The sequence below is a fragment of the Schistocerca americana genome, chromosome 11 (assembly GCF_021461395.2).
Source record: "Schistocerca americana isolate TAMUIC-IGC-003095 chromosome 11, iqSchAmer2.1, whole genome shotgun sequence".
Taxonomy (NCBI): domain Eukaryota; kingdom Metazoa; phylum Arthropoda; class Insecta; order Orthoptera; family Acrididae; genus Schistocerca; species Schistocerca americana.
The window spans coordinates 188,903,081-188,923,286 of record NC_060129.1 but is presented as its reverse complement, the minus strand read 5'-3'; the positions used below and the strand labels follow the sequence as shown (position 1 = coordinate 188,923,286).

The window sequence follows — 20,206 nt, the reverse complement described above, 5'->3', positions numbered from 1 at the left end:
TCTGTGCACACAATCCTGCACGACGACCTGAAAATGCGAAAAGTGTCATCCAGGTGGGTGCCACGAATTTTGACAGACGACCACACAGCTGCCCGTGTGGCACGTTGCTGAGCAATGTTGACGCGCAACGACAGCACGAATGGATGAGACGTGGATGCCATTTTTCAATCCAGAAACAAAGCGCCAGTCAGCTCAATGGAAGCACACAGATTCACCGCCACCAAAAAAATTTCGGGTAACCGCCAGTACTGAAAAAATGATGGTGTCCACGTTCTGGGACAGCGAGGGCGTAATCCTGGCCCATTGCGTTCCAAAGGGCACTACGGTAACAGGTGCACCCTACGAAAATGTTTTGTAGAACAAATTCCTTCCTGCACTGCAACAAAAACGTCCGGGAAGGGCTGCGCGCGTGTGCTGTTTCACCGAGACAGCGCACCCGCACATCGAGCTAACGTTACGCAACAGTTTCTTCGTGATAATAACTTTGAAGTGATTCCTGGTGCACCCTACTCACCTGACCTGGCTCCTAGTGACTTTTGGCTTTTTCCAACAATGAAAGACACTCTCTGTGGCCGCACATTCACCTGCCGTGCTGCTATTGCCTCAGCGATTTTCCAGTGGTCAAGACAGACTCCTAACGAAGCCTTCGCCGCTGCCATGGAACCGTGGCGTCAGCGTTGTGAAAAATGTGTACGTCTGCAGGGAGATTACGTCAGTTTCATCGATTTCGGGTGAGTAGTTAATTAGAAAAAAAATCTGAGGCCTTAGAACATGAATGCACCTCGTATAATCACATCTTTGTGTAATCGCCATCCACATACTCTTCACCATGTTTCTCACTCTTTTTTGTGTTGCACTATCTTTCTTTTGTCACTCGATGCAACTATTTCGTCGTACACTTCTTTTCACAGCGTAAATATTGCGACTCCAGCACATGTTTCGTCTTCTTTGGTATGTTTACCTATTTGTTGCCAACCTAACGAAGTATATGTTCGTTACTAACTTCTATTAATGGCCGGCCGATGGGGTCGACCGCTTCGGCCGGCACCGTAGCTCAGCGTGTTCGGTCAGAGGGCGCGCTGCCCTCTGTAATAAAAGAAAAACTGAGTTAATAGATAAAAAAAAAGCGGTTCTAGGCGCTTCAGTCTGGAACCACGTGACCGCTACGGTCGCAGGTTCGAATCCTGCCTCGGGCATGGATGTGTGTGATGTCCTTAGGTTGGTTAGGTTTAAGTAGTTCTTAAGATCTAGGGGACTGATGACCTCAGATGTTAAGTCCCATAGTGCTCAGAGCCATTTGAACCATTTTTTTTCTATTTATGATGTTTATACCTCGTGTGTGTGTATGAGTGAGAGAGAGGGGGGGATAGGGCCGATTTTTTATTTTTGTTGGGGGGGGGGGGGGGGTGAAGGTTGTACTAGCTGTCAGCGAGTGGCTGAAAATTTTGGTGACAGCTGTTTTGACTTTACGTTTCAATATTCTGGGGAGGGGGTCATGGATGAGTAAGTGTAAAGATGTTGGGTTCTGTTATTATTACATTGGACAGTATTATTATATTTATCCCTTTTGTGAACATTATTCTATTATTTTATCTATTGTGTCGGGTTGGGTTGTTTGGGGGAAGAGACCAAACAGCTAGTCCTCGGTCTCATCGGATTAGGGAAGGATGGGGAAGGAAGTTGGCCGTGGCCTTTCAAAGGAACCATCCCAGCATTTGCCAGAAGCGATTTACGGATATCACGGAGAACCTAAATCAGGATGCTGGGCGCGGGATTGAACCGTCGTCCTCCCGAATGCGAGTCCAGAGTGCTACCACTGCACCACCTCGCTCGGTTCTATTAGTGTAAATGTTTAAATAAGTGACATATCGAAACAATATCCTCAAATTACTAACCAAACGTTTCAAGTGCCACCTATGAATTACATGTTAACGCCAAAAACCTGCAAAAAAAAAAAAAAAAGGAATATGATCAAAAAATATAAGCGTATCGCGATCTACATTAAGTACTGGTATCGTATATTGCAGTTATAAGCTAAGTGGTTACATGTGACCTGGATAAAAGCGAAACCACATTCTCTCTCTCTCGCAAGATAGGCCGAACAATTTTCATCTTCCAGAATGAGATTTTCACTCTGCAGCGGAGTGTGCGCCGATATGAAACTTCCTGGCAGATTAAAACTGTGTGCCGGACCGAGACTCGAACTCGGGACCTTTGTCTTTCGCAGGCAAGTGCTCTACCAAGTGAGCTACTCAAGCACCACTCACCGCCTGTCCTCACAGCTTTACTTCTGCCAGTACCTCGTCTCCTACCTTCCAACTTCACAGAAGCTCTCCTGCGAACCTTGCAGAACTAGCACTCCTGAAAGAAAGGATATTGCGGAGACATGGCTTAGCCACAGCCTGGGGGATGTTCCTAGAATGAAATTTTCACCCTACACCGGAGTGTGCGCTGATATGAAACTTCCTGGCGGATTAAAAATGTGTGCCGGACAGGAGCTCGAACTCGGGACCTTTGCCAACTGAAAATTACATGTTAATGCCAAAAACCTGGACAGAAAAGATATATGATCAAAAAAATATAAGCGTATCGCGATCTACAATAAGTACTGGTATCGTATATTGCAGTTATGTGCTAAGTGGTTGCATGTAACCTGGGTAAAAACGAAACCACGTTCTCTCTCTCTCGCAGGATAGGCCGAACAATTTTCATCTCGTCCCAGTAGCGCAAGGGCAGATTCGGTGGGAAGGGAAGTGCTGGAGGTTGAGCAACACGTGATGGGCGAGGTGTGTGTGTGTGTGTGGGGGGGGGGGGGGGTTGGCGGTTCCCCCACCACCAGCGCACCTGGCCCCACCCCTCCACAGGCGCTACTGCGGCTGTGTGTGCGACGCGCCGTGGGCCGGGTGGAGGGGGTAAGCGGCCTCAGTTGCAGCCGGGTCAGGGGCCCGAGTATCACTGCACGCCCACCGCCAGCTGCGCAGGCTTAAAGGCGCCCATCCGTCCAACCACCTGGTCAACCGCCAACCACCGGACGCGCGCGCCGCCTGCCCCATATAACCACGCCGGTCGCTGCTGGGCGCGACATCTGCAGAAGGTAAACGCCAGGTCTCGTGTCCAACGGACGCCTCGAAACCATCGTAGGCACCCGTGTACATGGCGCTTCGGCAGGGATAGGAAATACGAGATTTTTAGGAGGTCCTATAGTTCAGTTCTTTTATCTTGGCGGCTCGCGCATGCCCGCCCCAGACGCGGGAGATTGCTGCGTTGCCAATTGTACACGCCAAGAGAAGCAGCGCCATAGTATAGCATAGTTCGCAAACTTATGTTTAGGGGGGGAGCGCGCAGTTAATGAAGTAAAGCCACCACGGCCGCATTAACCCTTTCGCTGCTACAGAGACGTGCTCCCCGCATTTTGTCGTCACTGCACTGCTCGCCTGTGCAGACACATCGTGTTTCGACTGCTTTGACACACTTTATCATTCGATTTCACAAAAACTATTTGGCCCAAAAATTCGATTTTTACACATCTTCTTGACTGATTCCTCCCCCCCCCCCCCCCCCCCCCCCCGATAAATGACTTAATTTTGTTTCGATGTTAAACGCAGTTATTGTGCAGCATTAAAAGTAGAAAATTTTGAAGAGTTTGCAGTGGTAAAAGTCCATAGCGCATACTTTCCGTATGGTCGATTTTAGTTGCCACTAGAAATTTCAAAAAAATACATGCAAACGAATAAAATTCATGAAGTAAGACACTTCTATAATGTTTTTAAATAAAGAAAATATAAAGCACCAAACAAGGTTTGAACTCAGAACTCTTCGCTCAGCATCCCAACACTTTTTTTTTTTTTTTTTCGTGTTCGTTGTTGAGCGTTGAGTTTGGTCGTTGCGGGCGTCACATGACAACCGGTAAAGTTCGCATTGTCGATCCTTCCAGCAAGTTTTTTTATTACAGAGGCCGACCAGCCCTCTCACCGAACACGCTTTTACTTTTTTTTTTAATCTGATTTTGATCGCTTTCGTTCGTTGCATCTGCTAGGGGCGGACGTCGTAAGACATCCGTTTAAGTTCGTTGTTGATCGATAACTCAGTTTCTTATTATTATATATATATATATATATATATATATATATATATATATATATATTTTTTTTTACTGAGGGCTGCTAACCCTCTGACCGAACACGCTGAGCTACCGTGCCGGCGACACCTTAACCATTACGCTAATGCAGCTCATTGATTAAATAATCTCCCACAGGACTTTAAAATATCACGCAAAATACCGACAAACACTGTTGGAACGACTATGAATTACTCACGTTTCGTCGAAGTACAATAGGAAATAAACAATTACCACTGTTCTTTATTGCGAAAAAGCGGTTCGTGAGAATGATACAAACACCTTTCCTTGCTATGGTCTGAATTAGGAGGCTTATTGATTGTTTGGTATAATTAATTAATAGAATATGAAGCAATTGGTATAAAGAATGCTTTTTCCAAACATTCCATAAAAGAAAGCCTGCTATCAAGACATTGCTTTTGTTCAATTACTTTATTTATGACTGAACGTTTCCCAAACTGAAGCCACTCGTCCGTGCTCTGCACTGCAGTCGAGCTCTGGCAACGTCGCTCTCTGTTCATTGGCTGACTGTGTTTTGTGACGTCAGATGCGCAGAACGAACCTAAACTCGGCCGCTGTCGTAAATGACGCGCACTTTAGTAATAGCATCAGTAACTCAATTTATTTATAATTCATTAAATAAGGCTTCCATCACAGTTGCATACATTTTTATTGCCGACATGTTCGAAAATTTTCGATCATTCTCCAACCATTACCTACATTAGAACAAAATTATTAAGAAATTGGGCAGGTGCGATTAGGTCTGACGCACTGTGGGTACTGTACAAACTTAATTACATGTTTACAAAGAGTTTACCCATTCTGGAAAACGAGGATCGCGGCAATTTTTGCCTGTTGCCAACATTGATACTAGGAATATATCGATCATATAGATTCCAAGGCTTACGAGAACGTTTTAATTTCATGTTTGAAGTCGGATAACAAACGACAAAAGAAATATTTTTTTCGTGTGATATAACTACAAATTAAAATTCTCTGATTTTTTTTCCTTTATTTAGTGTGAAACCTCTATTCTACCCTAATTTCGTGATCCTACAAGGAAAGGAACCCTATAGCTTTTAATGAGTGAGTGTGTGAGCAACAAAATATGTGACATACAGGACCTTATCTTTTGATTGCATTGACTCAGAAGCTATCGTTTGTTATACCCCCAAAGGACCATAGACCTCAATATGTGGCAAATTTCAACTTAACACCTCTCCTGAGAGAAAACGGTTGAATAGACAGATGGAGAGACAGTCTGATGACAAATAACAAAAAAAAATTTTAATGTGATATAATTACCAGTTAACAATTCTCGGATTTTTTGGCCTTTGATGTTGTTGTTGTCTTCAGTCCTGAGACTGGTTTGATGCAGCTCTCCATGCTACTCTATCCTGTTCAAGCTTCGTCATCTCCCAGTAACTACTGCAGCCTACATCCTTCTGTATCTGTTTAGTGTATTAATCTCTTCGTCAACTTCTACGGTTTTTACCCTCCACGCTGCCCTCCAATACTAAATTGGTGATCCCTTGATGTCTCAGAACATGTCCTACCAACCGATCCCTTCTTCTTGTCAAGTTGTGCCACAAACTTCTCTTCTCCCCAATTCTATTCAATGCCTCCTCATTAGTTATATGATCTACCCATCTAATCTTCAGCATTCTTCTGTAGCACCACATTTCGAAAGCCTCTATTCTCTTCTTTTCCAAACTATTTATTGTCCATGTTTCACTTTCATACATGGCTACACTCCATACAAACACTTTCAGAAACGACTTCCTGACACTTAAATCTATACTCGATGTAAACAAATTTCTCTTCTTCAGAAACGCTTTCCTTGCCATTGCCGGTCTACATTTTATATCCTCTCTACTTCGACCATCATCAGTTATTTTGCTCCCCAAATAGCAAAACTCCTTTACAACTTTAAGAGTCTCATTTCCTAATATAATTCCCTCAGCATCACCCGACTTAATTCGACTACATTTCATTATCCTCGTTTTGCTTTTGTTGATGTTCATCTTATATCCTCCTTTCAAGATACTGTCCATTCCATTCAACTACTCTTCCAAGTCCTTTGCTGTCTCTGACAGAATTACAATGTCATCGGCGAACCTCAAAGTTTTTATATCTTCTCCATGGATTTTGATTCTTACTCCGAATTTTTCTTTTGTTTCCTTCACTGCTTGCTCAATATACAGACTGGATAACATCGGGGAGAGGCTACAACCCTGTCTCACTCCCTTCCCAACCACTGCTTCCCTTTCATGTCCCTCGACATAACTGCCATCTGGTTTCTGTACAAATTGTAAATAGCCTTTCGCTCCCTGTATTTTACCCCTGCCACCTTCAGAATTTGAAAAAGAGTATTCCAGTCAACATTGTCAAAAGCTTTCTCTAAGTCTACAAATGCTAGAAACGTAGGTTTGCCTTTTCTTAATCTAGCTTCTAAGATATGTCGTAGGGTCAGCATTGCCTCACGTGTTCCAATATTTCTAAGGAATCCAAACTGATCTTCCCCAAGGTCGGCTTCTACCAGTTTTTCCATTCGTCTGTAAAGAATTCGCATTAGTATTTTGCATCCGTGACTTATTGAACATCTGTCAACACCTGCTTTCTTTGGGATTGGAATTATTATATTCTTCTTGAAGTCTGAGGGTATTTCGCCTGTCTGATACATATTGCCCACCAGATGGTAGAGTTTTGCCAGGATTGGTTCTCCCAAGGCCGTCAGTAGTTCCAATGCAATGTTGTCTACTCCTGGGGCCTTGTTTCGACTTAGGTATTTCAGTGCTGTATCAAATTCTTCACCCAGTATCATATCTCCCATTTCATCTTCATCTACATCCTCTTTCTTTTCTACAACATTGCCCTCAAGTACATCGCCCTTGTAGAGTCCCTCTATATACTCCTTCCACCTTTCTGCTTTCCCTTCTTTGCTTAGAACTGGGTTTCCATCTGAGCTCTTGATATTCATACAAGGTGTTGTCTTTTCTCCAAAGGTCTCTTTAATTTTCCTGTAGGCAGTATCTATCTTTCCCCTAGCGAGATAAGCCTCTAAATAATAACATTTGTCCACTAGCCATCCCTGCTTAGCCATTTTGCACTTCCTGTCGATCTCATTTTTGAGACGTTTCTATTCCTTTTTGCCTGCTTCTTTTACTGCATTTTTATATTTTCTCCTTTCATCAGTTAAATATATCTTCTGTTACCCAATGATTTCTACTAGCCCTCGTCTTTTCACCTACTTGGTCCTCTGCTGCCTTCACTACTTTATCTCTCAAAGCCACCCATTCTTCTTCTACCGTATTTCTTTCCCTCATTCCTATCAATTGTTCCCTTGTGCTCTCCGTGAAACTCTGTACAACCTCTGGTTTAGTCAGTTTATCACGGTCCCATCTCCTTAAATTCGCACCTTTTTGCGGTTTCTTCAGTTTTAATCTACAGTTCATTGATTTACTATTAGATATTCTGCGCATCAACAAGCTATCAACCTGCTTATCCCCCTCAGAGCAAGAACTGAACGGAAAAGGATGCACGTTGATGCTTGGCGATAACCAGTTTGCTAACAATGGTAACTGCACGTAAGTGGCACAACTAAAGGCGTCGGATGGGTCCATCGTTAGGTTTCGGCACATATCGGATTTGTCCGGAATACTTCATGTGGACTTGGCTGGTATTTTTTCCCGTTTCGTTTCCGCCAACACCAGCGACCTGGCAGATGCAGTGGCAAAATTGCGTGGTGATGTTAAACGTTTGCCGGCCGAAGTGGCCGTGCGGTTAAAGGCGCTGCAGTCTGGAACCGCGAGACCGCTACGGTCGCAGGTTCGAATCCTGCCTCGGGCATGGATGTTTGTGATGTCCTTAGGTTAGTTAGGTTTAACTAGTTCTAAGTTCTAGGGGACTAATGACCTCAGCAGTTGAGTCCCATAGTGCTCAGAGCCATTTGAACCATTTTTTTTGTTAAACGTTTCACTTTCTGTTGGTAGAGCCGAGCGCCTAATACGTCAGCATTTCCCCTCACACGTCTCTGCCCTCCGACCGCAAAGACCAATCTCGCAATTTACGTTTTCGTTCACCACTTTCAGCAACCGTTTTCGAAGATGCCAGTGTGAAGAAATGGCACCCAAGTCGCGCTAAAAATTGTTTTTCAACGCAACTGTAGTGATGTTTCTTCACATCGGAAATCTTGTTATTCCATTCACACCGCCAATCCCTGCTGCAACCGGACTCCTCCTTTGTGCCATCTATACTTGCTTCGCACAATGAAAGAGAAAGACTGGACGTCATGACGGCTGAAAGAGTAGTAAGACTCCTTTACACGGTGAAAGTAAAGTTATGTTCTACTACAATGCCAAAAGAACAAAATTTACCGAAAACTGTGAAATAAATATAATATAAAATAAAATTGCCGGCAGTCGACACAGCTATTTAAGTATCGATATATCGATACAGTCTGCAGAACTATATCGCCGAGATATATTGATATTTTTGGGAATAAATATAGTTATATCAATATATCGATAAATTTTCAGCAGCTGCAGCTAGAACATTATACAAGGTGTTACAAAAAGGTACGGCCAAACTTTCAGGAAACATTCCTCACACACAAATGAAGAAAAGATGTTATGTGGACGTGTCCGGAAACGCATAATTTCCATGTTAGAGCTCATTTTAGTTTCGTCAGTATGTACTGTACTTCCTCGATTCACCGCCATGATTTCATACGGGATACTCTAGCTGTGCTGCTAGAACATGTGCCTTTACAAGTACGACACAACATGTGGTTCATGCACGATGGAGCTCCTGCACATTTCAGTCGAAGTGCTCGTACGCTTCTCAACTACAGATTCGGTGACCGACGGATTGGTAGAGGCGGACCAATTCCGTGGCCTCCACGCTCTCCTGACCTCAACCGTCTTGACTTTCATTTGTGGGGGCATTTGAAAGCTCTCGTCTACGCAACCCCGGTAACAAATGTAGAGACTCTTCGTGCTCGTATTGTGGACGGCTGTGATACAATACGCCATTCTCCAGGGCTGCATCAGCGCATCAGGGATTCCGTGCGACGGAGGGTGGATGCATGTATCCTCGCTAACGGAGGACATTTTTAACATTTCCTGTAACAAAGTGTTTGAAGTCTCGCTGGTACGTTCTGTTGCTGTGTGTTTCCATTCCATGATTAATGTGATTTGAAGAGAAGTAATAAAATGAGCTCTAACATGTAAAATAAGCGTTTGCGGACACATGTCCACATAACATATTTTCTTTCTTCGTGTGTGAGGAATGTTTCCTGAAAGTTTGGCCGTACCTTTTTGTAACACCCTGTATTCATCCTTGTAGAGAAAGGAATCTCTTTCTAACTATGCTTAAATCTCGTTTCCAATGAAGTCTGTATAATGGGAGCCCTATAATACGATGATGTAACACGAGCGGCCCAATCAACTGATTGTCTATCTTAGCACACCAAACATTTGCAGAGATGTGTTCTTGAAAATGTGTCTCCGCAAAGGCATGGGAGTTTTCATCCGGCGACCAATACGAGTATTAGCACCGCCCCCACGGATGAAAGTGGCTTCATCACTAAACAGTACTGACGGGATAAGTCGGCATTTTGCAATTACCAAACGACATAATTTCGACCTTCTACCTTCATCTTGTCGATGGTGTTGAATCTGACATAGATTGAGAGAGGATGTGCTTATGTAATGTCCGCCATAATCTTATATGTGGAACAATGATGCGTCTAGAAATTCTGCGTGTGCTTGTTGAAGGAGTTGGGTTGGGTTGCTTGGGAGGGGGGAGGGGGGGGGGGGAGGAGACCAAGCAGCGCCGCCCGCTGTGCCCGAGCGGTTGTAGGCGCTTCAGTCCGGAACCGCGCTCCTGCTACGGTCGCAGGTTCGAATCCTGCCTCGGGCATGGATGTGTGTGGTGTCCTTAGGTTAGTTAGGTTTAAGTAGTTCTAGGTCTAGGGCACTGATGACTTCAGATGTTAAGTCCCATAGTGCTCAGAGCCATTTGAACCATCTTTTTAACCAAACATCAAGGTCATGGGTCTCAGCGGATCATGGAAGGATGGGGAAGGAAGTCGGCGGTGCCCCTTCAAAGCAACCATCCTGGCATTTGCCTGGAGCAATTTAGGGAAATCACGGAAAACAGAAATCAGGATGTTCCATTAAGTTTCGGGTGTGCAGCCACAAGAAATCTCCTTCTTCTTCTACTATTTCGGCTGTATAACGTTCAGCCATCTTCAGAGTGAGCCGCAAGACTGCCGCTCCAGTACTCGCTTCGTTTTTTCTTTTTTCTTTATTGTATTTCAATTCCCCATCGGGGCGGGCTGGCAGCAGCATATGCGGTGCTCTTCAGCCGAAAGACATAGAACAAACAGGAGAAGACATTTAAAAATAACAAAGGAGAGAATATGGTGAACATAGATAAAAAAAAGGGGGAACATCATGGAAGGCAATAGACAAAAAAAAAAACTGGGTGACTGTAAAATGGAGATAAAAAACTGTGAAAACTGTTTAAAAGTAGCACACACAAAAGGCCACACACTGTGACAATTAAAAGAACACAAGGCACAGTATGACTGGAGCATAAAAGGTATCGACGGATGGCGTAGCACGTAACGTAACACTGACGGCGAACCTCAAGGTAGTACACAATTAAAATCACACCTCTTGACACACAGGAGAAACAGCACTAAGCACAACACTGATGTGGCACACTGACGATAACAGAGGATCTGCCAGACGCAAGGAGATGAGGGTGACCGGAAGAAGGGAGGAAGGGGAAGAGAGGGGGGAGATGGGCGGGGGGCGCGCTGAAGAGGGGCAGGTAGGGAGGGATGTGGGAAGGAAAGAGGCAAGGATGGGGTGCAGGGTCTCATGGTAGGGGGGGGAAGGAGGAAAATCCGCTCTGGGAGAAGGAGGGAAGAGGAAAAGAGGGGGCCCTGGGGAGGGGGGGAGGAACAAGGCCAGGTTATAGTTGGAAGGAAGGGAAGATGTCACAGCGAAGTTCGTCATCTGGGAGGGGGAGGCGTTGGAAATTGCCCTGATGAAGGAGATAGAGGGTGTGGAGGTGGAGAGAGGGAGGGATACAGCGATAGAGGCGCAGCAACGGGTGGGGGTTGGAGAGGAAGGACGACGAATTTAATTAATAGAGATAGTGGTTTCAATCTTGATAAATCATGGAATCCGGCACTTGCTGTAATCAACTCACAAAGACGTCGTCACAGTGCAGCTCACAATGATATATCGACATGCCAACACAGATCAACTGCGGAGTCATAGATACAACTCGCGCATTATGCACGTCTCTGCTGCCGACCAACGTCTCTGGCGCATTTGCATCTGTGGCAGCATGCGCAGTCGCGCGGTACACGAGTATAAAGGGACGAAGCGAGATCCTTTACATTGTCCGCAGCTTGATCCCCCCACCCTCTGGTTTCCTCCTTCCTCTCCACCCCCGCCCGTTGCCGCGCCTCTATCGCTGTATCCCTCCCTCTCTCCACCTCCACACCCTCCATCTCCTTCATCAGGGCAAATTCCAACGCCGCCCCTTCCCGAATGAAGAACTTCGCTGTGACATCTACCCTTCCTTCCAACTGTAACCTGGCATAATTCCCCCCCCCCTCCCCAGGGCCCCCTTCTTCCTCTTCCCTCGTTCTCCCAGACCGGATTTTCCTCCTTCCCCCCCTCCCCTGAGACCCTGCACCCCATACTTGCCTGTCTCCTTCCCACATCCCTCCCTACCTGGCCTTCTTCCGCGCGTCCCCCGCTCCCCTCCACCCTCCCTTCCCCTCCCTCCCTTCTTCCGGTCTCTCTCATCTCCTAGCGCCTGGCAGATCCTCTGTTTTGCTCATCATCAGTGTGCCACATCAGTGTTGTGTTTAGTGCTGTTTCTCCTGTGCGTCAAGAGGTGTGATTTTAATTGTGTACTGCCTTGAGGTTCACCGTCAGTGTTTGTGATGTGCTACGCCATCCGCCGATACCTTTTATGCTCCAGTCATACTGTGCCTTGTGTTCTTTTAATTGTCGCAGTGTGTGGCCTTTTGTGTGTGCTACTTTTAAACAGTTTTCACAGTTTTTGTCTCCATTTTACGGTCACCCCGTTTTTTTTTTGTTTTTTGTCTATTGCCTTCCATGATGTTCCCCCTTTTTTTATCTATGTTCACCATATTCTCTCCTTTGTTATTTTTAAATGTCTTCTCTTGTTTGTTCTATGTCTTTCGGCTGAAGAGCACCGCATATGCTGCTGCCAGCCCGCCCCAATGGGGAATTGAAATACAATAAAAAAAAAAAAAACGAAGCGAGCACTGGAGCGGCAGTCTTGCGGCTCACTCTGACGATGGCTGAACGTTTTACAGCCGAAATATTAGAAGAAGAAGAAGGAGATTTCTTGCGGCTGCACACCCAAAACTTAATGGAACAGTCTTTGCGCCGGCAAAACCTGAAGATGCACATAAATCAGGATGGCCAGATGCGGGATTGAACCGTCGTCCTCCCAAACGCGAGTCCAGTGTGCCAACGACTGCGCCACCTCACTCGGTTTTTCAAGGCCTACGCCGTACCAGTTGCATAATATCTTGTATCTAATCCACATCGTGTTCACCTGCATGTTTAGCAAGATATGAACGACTGTTGTGAACTGTTACGCAGTAAAGACAACGAAACACAACATAATATGGTACTCTGTGTTCAGGAAATTGTCTGCCTTATTCTCCACACCCAACAGTAGCGTTTCCATCACACAAAGCGTTCACGAACACCATATCGGCATACTCAGCGTTTGTAAATACAAGGACCAGTCAATAAGTAATACAACAGCTTATTTTTTCTAAAAGCAGGTTGATTTCTTTCAAAACTATGATACACGATACTATTCACCTCTTCCTTGTCTGCAAAACACTAGTTTTCATCATAATCTCTGTTCAATGCTATGACCTAATGCCACCTTACTGGCAGGTTATGTACGTTCTCATGGTACCACTCCACTGGTCGATGTCGAAACCAACATTTTCCCACATTTATAACCTCCCCATCACCCACGTACCGCTTCCCGCGGAGTGCATCCTGTTTTGGGCCGAAAACATGGAAGTCAGAAGGTGCGAAATGCGAGGCCGCAGGGTGGATGAGTCAGAACAGTCCAGTCAAATCTTGTGAGCTCCTCTCGGGTGCACAGACTTGGGTGAGAGCTTACGTTGTCACGGAGAAGTTAGTTTATACTTTTGTGACAACAAACACCTTGAAGTCGATTCTTCAATTTCCTGATGGTAACACAATACACTTCACACTTGATCCTTGTACCATGCGGGAGGACATCAATCAAAACAACGTCTACAGATTCCCAGAAGACCATCGGTGTGATTTTAGCAGCTGAGGGTGTGGCTTTAAACTTTTTCTTCAGAGGACATGTGTTGCAGCGCCACTCAATGGTTGTCGTTTTGTTTCCGGTTCGAAGAGATGAACACAAGTTTCATCGCCTGCGCCGATGGTCGACAAATAATTGTCACGATCAGCCTCAAGCTCTCAAGCAACTCCGCTCAGGTCGTAATTACTCTTTATGTTTCCAGAATGAGATTTTCACTCTGCAGTGGAGTGTGCGCTGATATGAAACTTCCTGGCAGATTAAAACTGTGTGCCCGACCGAGACTCGAATTCGGGAACTTTGCCTTTCGAGGGCAAGTGCTCTACCATCTGAGCTACCGAAGCACGACTCACACCCCGTCCTCACAGGTTCACTTCTGCCAGTACCTCGTCTCCTACCTTCCAAACTTTACAGAAGCTCTCCTGCGAACCTTGCAGAACTAGCACTCCTGAAAGAAAGGATATTGTGGAGACATGGCTTAGCCTTAGCCTGGGGGACGTTTCCAGAATGAGATTTTCACTCTGCAGCGGAGTGTGCGCTGATATGAAACTTCCTGGCAGATTAAAGCTGTGTGCCCGACCGAGACTCGAATTTGGGACCTTTGCCTTTCGCGGGCAAGTGCTCTACCATCTGAGCTACCGAAGCACGACTCACGCCCGGCCCTCACAGCTTCACTTCTGCCAGTATCTCGTCTCCTACCTTCCAAACTTTACAGAAGCTCTCCTGCGAACCTTGCAGAACTAGCACTCCTGAAAGAAAGGATATTGTGGAGACATGGCTTAGCCTTAGCCTGGGGGACGTTTCCAGAATGAGATTTTCACTCTGCAGCGGAGTGTGCGCTGATATGAAACTTCCTGGCAGATTAAAACTGTGTGCCCGACCGAGACTCGAATTCGGGACCTTTGCCTTTCGCGGGCAAGTGCTCTACCATCTGAGCTACCGAAGCATGACTCACGCCCGGCCCTCACAGCTTTACTTCTGCCAGGAGAGCTGTAAAGTTTGGAAGGTAGGAGACGAGATACTGGCAGAAGTAAAGCTGTGAGGGCCGGGCGTGAGTCGTGCTTCGGTAGCTCAGATGGTAGAGCACTTGCCCTCGAAAGGCATAGGTCCCGAGTTCGAGTCTCGGTCGGGCACACAGTTTTAATCTGCCAGGAAGTTTCATACTCTTTATGTTCTTCTGTTAAGGGGCGGGGAACCCGGCAGGAACACACCTTTCAGTACGTCATCTGGTGGATGAGTCAGCACTAACAACAGGATGTCCAGCTGGACAGCCAGGTGTTTCATTGCGATCTGTCGATCACCTCGAATGAGAGTGTCTGCACGTTCCAACACTGCAACACAGCTGTGTGCGGCAGGCGGCAGATTGGACAGGTTTGCCCCCCCTTGTTGCCAGGATTTCCGACGTCTTGCCCAACGACTCGCCGTGCTTTTGTTCACTCCCAGGTCTCCACAGACTTGCCCGACCTTGTTGCCACCAAAGAAACTGGTACAGGCATGCGTATTGAAATACAGAGTTATGTAACCAGGCAGAATATGGCGCTGCGATCGGCAACGCGTATATAAGACAACAAGTCTCTGGCACAGTTGTTAGATAGGCTACCGCTGCTACAATGGCAGGTTATCGAGTGAGTTTGAACGTGTTATAGTGGGCGCACGACCGATGGGACACAGCATCTCCGAGGTAGCAATGAAGTGGAGATTTTCCAGTATGGTACCATTTCACGAGTGTACCGTGAATGTGAGGAATCTGCTAAAACATCAAATCTCTGACACCGCTGTGGCCGGAAAAAGATACCGTGAGAACGGACCAACTACAACTGAAGGGAATCGATCAACGTGACAGAAGAGCAGCCCTTCTTCAAATTGCTGCAGATTTCAAAGCCATCAACAAGTGTCAGCATGCGAATCATTCAATAAACCATCATCGATATTGGCTTTCGGAGCCGGAGGCCCATTCAAGTACGCTTCATGATTGCATGATACAAAGACTTACGCCTCGCCTGGGCCTGTCGACACCGACATTGATGACTCGAAATGTGTTGCCTGCTCGGACAGGTCTCGTTGTAAATTATATCGAGCGGATGGATGTGTACAGGTATGGAGACAACTTCCTGAAGGCATCCACCCTGCATGTCAGCAGGGGACTGTTCAAGCTGGTGGAGGCTCTGTAATGGTGTGGGGCGTGTGCAGTTGGAGTGATATGGGACCCTTGATACGCCTAGATACGACTGTGACAGGTGACACGTACCTACGCATCCTGTCTCATCGCCTGCATCCATTCGTGTCCATTGTGCATTGCGAAGGACTTGGGCAATTCCAGCAGGACAATGCGACACCCCACACGTCCAGAATGGCTACAGAGTAGCTCCAGGAACACTCTCCCAAGTTTAAACACTTCCGCTGGCCACCAAGCTCCCCAGACATGAACATTGTTGACCATATCTGGGATGCCTTGCAACGTGCTGTTCAGAAGGCATCTCAATGCCCTCCCACTCTTCCGGATTTATGGACAGCCCTGCAGGATTCATGGTGTCAGTTCCTTCCAGCGCTACTTCAGACATCAGTCGAGTCCATACCATGTCGTGTTGCGGCACTTCTCCGTTCGCTTGATATTAGGCTGGACTACCAGTTTCTTTGGCTCTTCAGTGTAGCTCTCTCCCTGGAACACACCTGCGTTACAGACGCCTTTTCGACGGCTGCGTATAGCACCAGTATCCATAAGAATTACATGAGAGGATAGGGGCTGAAGCATGAGTATTCCACGATGTGCCGCAACAAATTCTGCATTTTTTTTTTTACCCAAACCGGCTGAGGAAAAAAAAATCTGTTGCATTACTTATTGAACGACTCTTGTTCAGTGTGGGATGTTTGACCCTTCCAGTCCCATCGGCTACAAATGTGTACATTAAATTCTATTGTCTCTTAGTTGGAACAGAAGTATTTTTCCCCAGTGGGAACCTCATGTACAGGGCTATTACAAATGATTGAAGCGATTTCATAAATTCACTGTAGCTCCATTCATTGGCATATGGTCACGACACACTACAGATACGTAGAAAAACTCATAAAGTTTTGTTCGGCTGAAGCCGCACTTCAGGTTTCTGCCGCCAGAGCGCTCGAGAGCGCAGTGAGACAAAATGGCGACAGGAGCCGAGAAAGCGTATGTCGTGCTTGAAATGCACTCACATCAGTCAGTCATAACAGTGCAACGACACTTCAGGACGAAGTTCAACAAAGATCCACCAACTGCCAACTCCATTCGGCGATGGTATGCGCAGTTTAAAGCTTCTGGATGCCTCTGTAAGGGGAAATCAACGGGTCGGCCTGCAGTGAGCGAAGAAACGATTGAACGCGTGCGGGCAAGTTTCACGCGTAGCCCACGGAAGTCGACGAATAAATTGGCTCATGCCACAACTGGAGACCGACAGCGCCGACTTCATCCTTCAAAAGGATGGTGCTCCAACGCACTTCCATCACGATGTTCGGCATTTCTTAAACAGGAGATTGGAAAACCGATGGATCGGTCGTGGTGGAGATCATGATCAGCAATTCATGTCATGGCCTCCACGCTCTTCCGACTTAACCCCGTGCGATTTCTTTCTGTGGGGTTATGTGAAAGATTCAGTGTTTAAACCTCCTCTACCAAGAAACGTGCCAGAACTGCGAGCTCGCATCAACGATGCTTTCGAACTCATTGATGGGGACATGCTGCGCCGAGTGTGGGAGGAATTTGATTGTCGGCTTGATTGCTGAATCACTAAAGGGCACATATCGAACATTTGTGAATGCCTAAAAGAACTTCTTGAGTTTTTGTATGTGTGTGCAAAGCATTGTGAAAATATCTCAAATAATAAAGTTATTGTAGAGCTGTGAAATCGCTTCAATCATTTGTAATAACCCCGTACATATTTGTGACTGTTCCGCCTTTTTATCGTGTACAAGTACTGTTAGGTTTCACTATGAAAATATCAATAGTCAGTGCGCCAGTGAGAAGCATTTTGTGACAGCGAGGAAGCACAGAAGTGGTTGGTTAGTTAAATCCCTCTGTGTAAATCAATACCATTATTATTGTTGTATTGCGCTGTAATTATTGAATGAAAAGTTCGTTTATTACGATAGTGAATATTTCAGAATTAGTTGTTTTAGACCATAAAAAAGGCGAGACATTTTGACCGTGAGGGCTATTCTTTCATTTATATCCATTGTTATGATATTTTTACCGTTGAAGCGTGATCTAAGGTATTTAACCAGAAGAACTTTTCTGAATTTAGAATGTTGGTCAAAGCGTGATCTAAGATATTTAACCAGAAGAACTTTTCTGAATTTAGAATGTTGGACGATTTCAAAGTAAGGATTTGGGTGTACGACTCCACATATTTCCATATGTTCTGTTTTCTCTTCGACAATCAAAAGCCCCATATTGCTGTCACTGTGCCTGAGAGGTCTGTACATGTCTTTCAGTTCTTCTTCAGTTTCACCCAGCAACGCTATATAATCTGCACAAGCCAGGAGTTTTACTTCACTGTGTTCGCATCGGGGACTATTGTATATATGTAAATTACTCTCCCGAATAACTTTCTCTAATGCAGGACTGGATAGGAAACATGAAAGAGCGTCTCCTTGTCGTAATCCTGTTTTAATTGGGAGGGTGAGGGATATGGTTCCTCTGAACTTCACTCAAAATGGTTCAAATGGCTCTGAGCACTATGCGACTTAACATCTGAGGTCATCAGTCCCCTAGAACTCAGAACTACTTAAACCTAACTAACCTAAGCACACCACACACATCCATGCCCGAGGCAGGATTCGAACCTGCGACCGTAGCAGTCACGCGGTTCCAGACTGAAGTGCCTAGAACCGTTCGGTTACAGCGGCCGGCTGGGAGGCATCAATGCACAGTTGTATCATCCTAATGATTTTACTGGGTATACTAACTTCTCATAATGTGTTGTAGAGGCTACTTCTGTGGATGCTGTCATAGGCTCGTTGGAAGTCAATGAAGAGACAGTGGATGTTTTTGTTAAATTCCCAGTATTTTTCAAAAATCTGTCGTATAGTAAACAAATTATCAGTTGTGGAACGGTCTCTTCGAAGTCCACTGAGCAACCGACTCAAAAGTAAAGCTTTGTCAATCACCACAAAGATGAAGATATACAACACTATCATCTGCCCCACAGTACTGTACGGTTCAGAAAGCTGGACGCTTACAAAGAATGAAAGAGAAAAACTGAATTTTTTCGAAAGGAAAGCAATGAGAAAAATCGGGGTACCTGTGTTGGAGAATGGCGTATGGAGAATTCGAAAGAACAATGAAATTTATCGGTTAATGAAGCAACCCACTGTCATCCAGAAGTTAAAAAGTAGGAGACTGCGATGGGCTGGACATGTGGCTAGAATGGAAAACAACAGAATCACCAGAACTCTTCAGGCAACAAGACCATTGAGTCGACCTCGTACAAGATGGAAAGATGACATAGAGGAGGACATCGAAGGATTAGAAATTTCCGCAGGTTGGAGAGGGCGAGAGGTAGAAAGCGGTGGAAGCAGATCGTTGATTCAGCGCGTGATCTACAGGGCCTGTGATCGCTGAGAAGAAGAAGAAGAAGAAGAAGAAGAAGAAGAAGAAGAAGCCAAGTGTTTGTATAAATTTTGCGTCTAAAATCATTAAAAAAAAGTCACCTAAGAGCATTACAACAGAAAGAAAAAAACTTTCCTTTCTCTAGAAAAAAATTCAGTTCTGAAAGTATCAAACGATACCATAGAATTGGCCAACAAATTAACATCAGAGGTAAAAGCTCAGTTACCTAAACTGCAGTCATAACTTCGCAGCTTGAAATTGAAAACAAAAATTACAGTCGATGAAAAATCCCACAGCAACTGGGGTACCAAACACGCGAAATTAGAACATAGATCTGTACTCTACAATATCTCTGCAAGGAATAAAAACTGGACACGTGCTGTGTGGAATCTTTTGTGCCCAATTAGTCTATGCTAGCGCCTCCTAAAATGTTTAGTATTCCTGTTGAATCAATCCGCGTGGAGCGAAGCCCCACCCCATTAACCGGAGCTAATTTACGAAAGAATTACATTTCAGTCCGCAACGGTGTCGACAGCCGTTGTTGAAATGCTTGTTTTGCGAATAATTTATTTTCGGCAAAATCACACGTACTTTCTGCACGGAATTGCCGGTTTTGTCTGCCACCGACGATTTTCATATTAACAAGACAAATTAGTTTCTTACTTAAAAAGTTAACTTAGGCAATTTACGTCAGAATTAAACTACAGTAAAATAAAGTTATGTCATACTATGAGATTGGCGCCATAGTTCATCCACTTATAAAACCACATTGTCCATGAAGACACATGACGATGGGTCTGTGTATTAAACTGATCTCCTGGTGGGCTAAAAACTAACTATTCACGGAGTACTGACATATGTAAACAAAATTTAAAAGCGTGCACGTAAGTACTTTAATCAGTAAGATGTAATAAATTACATTGAAAAATCCTCAGTTAGCGTCTTTTATGATAGAGATGTTATGCGACTTTGACGACAGGATACAATACGGATGAAAATAAATAGCACTTGTGTAACATTCTAGAATAGTTAATATTTGATTAACTGGTTTTCGTCTTTTAGGACAACAATCGGTACAAAGACAAGTATGTTTTGTTGTCGATTTAGTCAGACCGAGGATTCTTAGACTAGGTCCATCC

At 45.2% G+C, this 20,206-nt stretch overlaps 1 protein-coding gene across 1 annotated transcript in view; it reads left to right on the top strand.

Moving 5' to 3' along the window:
- The first annotated feature begins 2,936 nt into the window (after nucleotides 1-2,936).
- LOC124553894 (immunoglobulin domain-containing protein oig-4-like) overlaps nucleotides 2,937-20,206 on the top strand; it is a 35,137-nt gene continuing 17,867 nt past the window's right edge. Inside the window, exon 1 of the mRNA XM_047127910.1 lies at nucleotides 2,937-3,094. The gene's annotated coding sequence lies outside the window, so the exon portion shown is untranslated. The remainder of the gene's footprint in view (nucleotides 3,095-20,206) is intronic.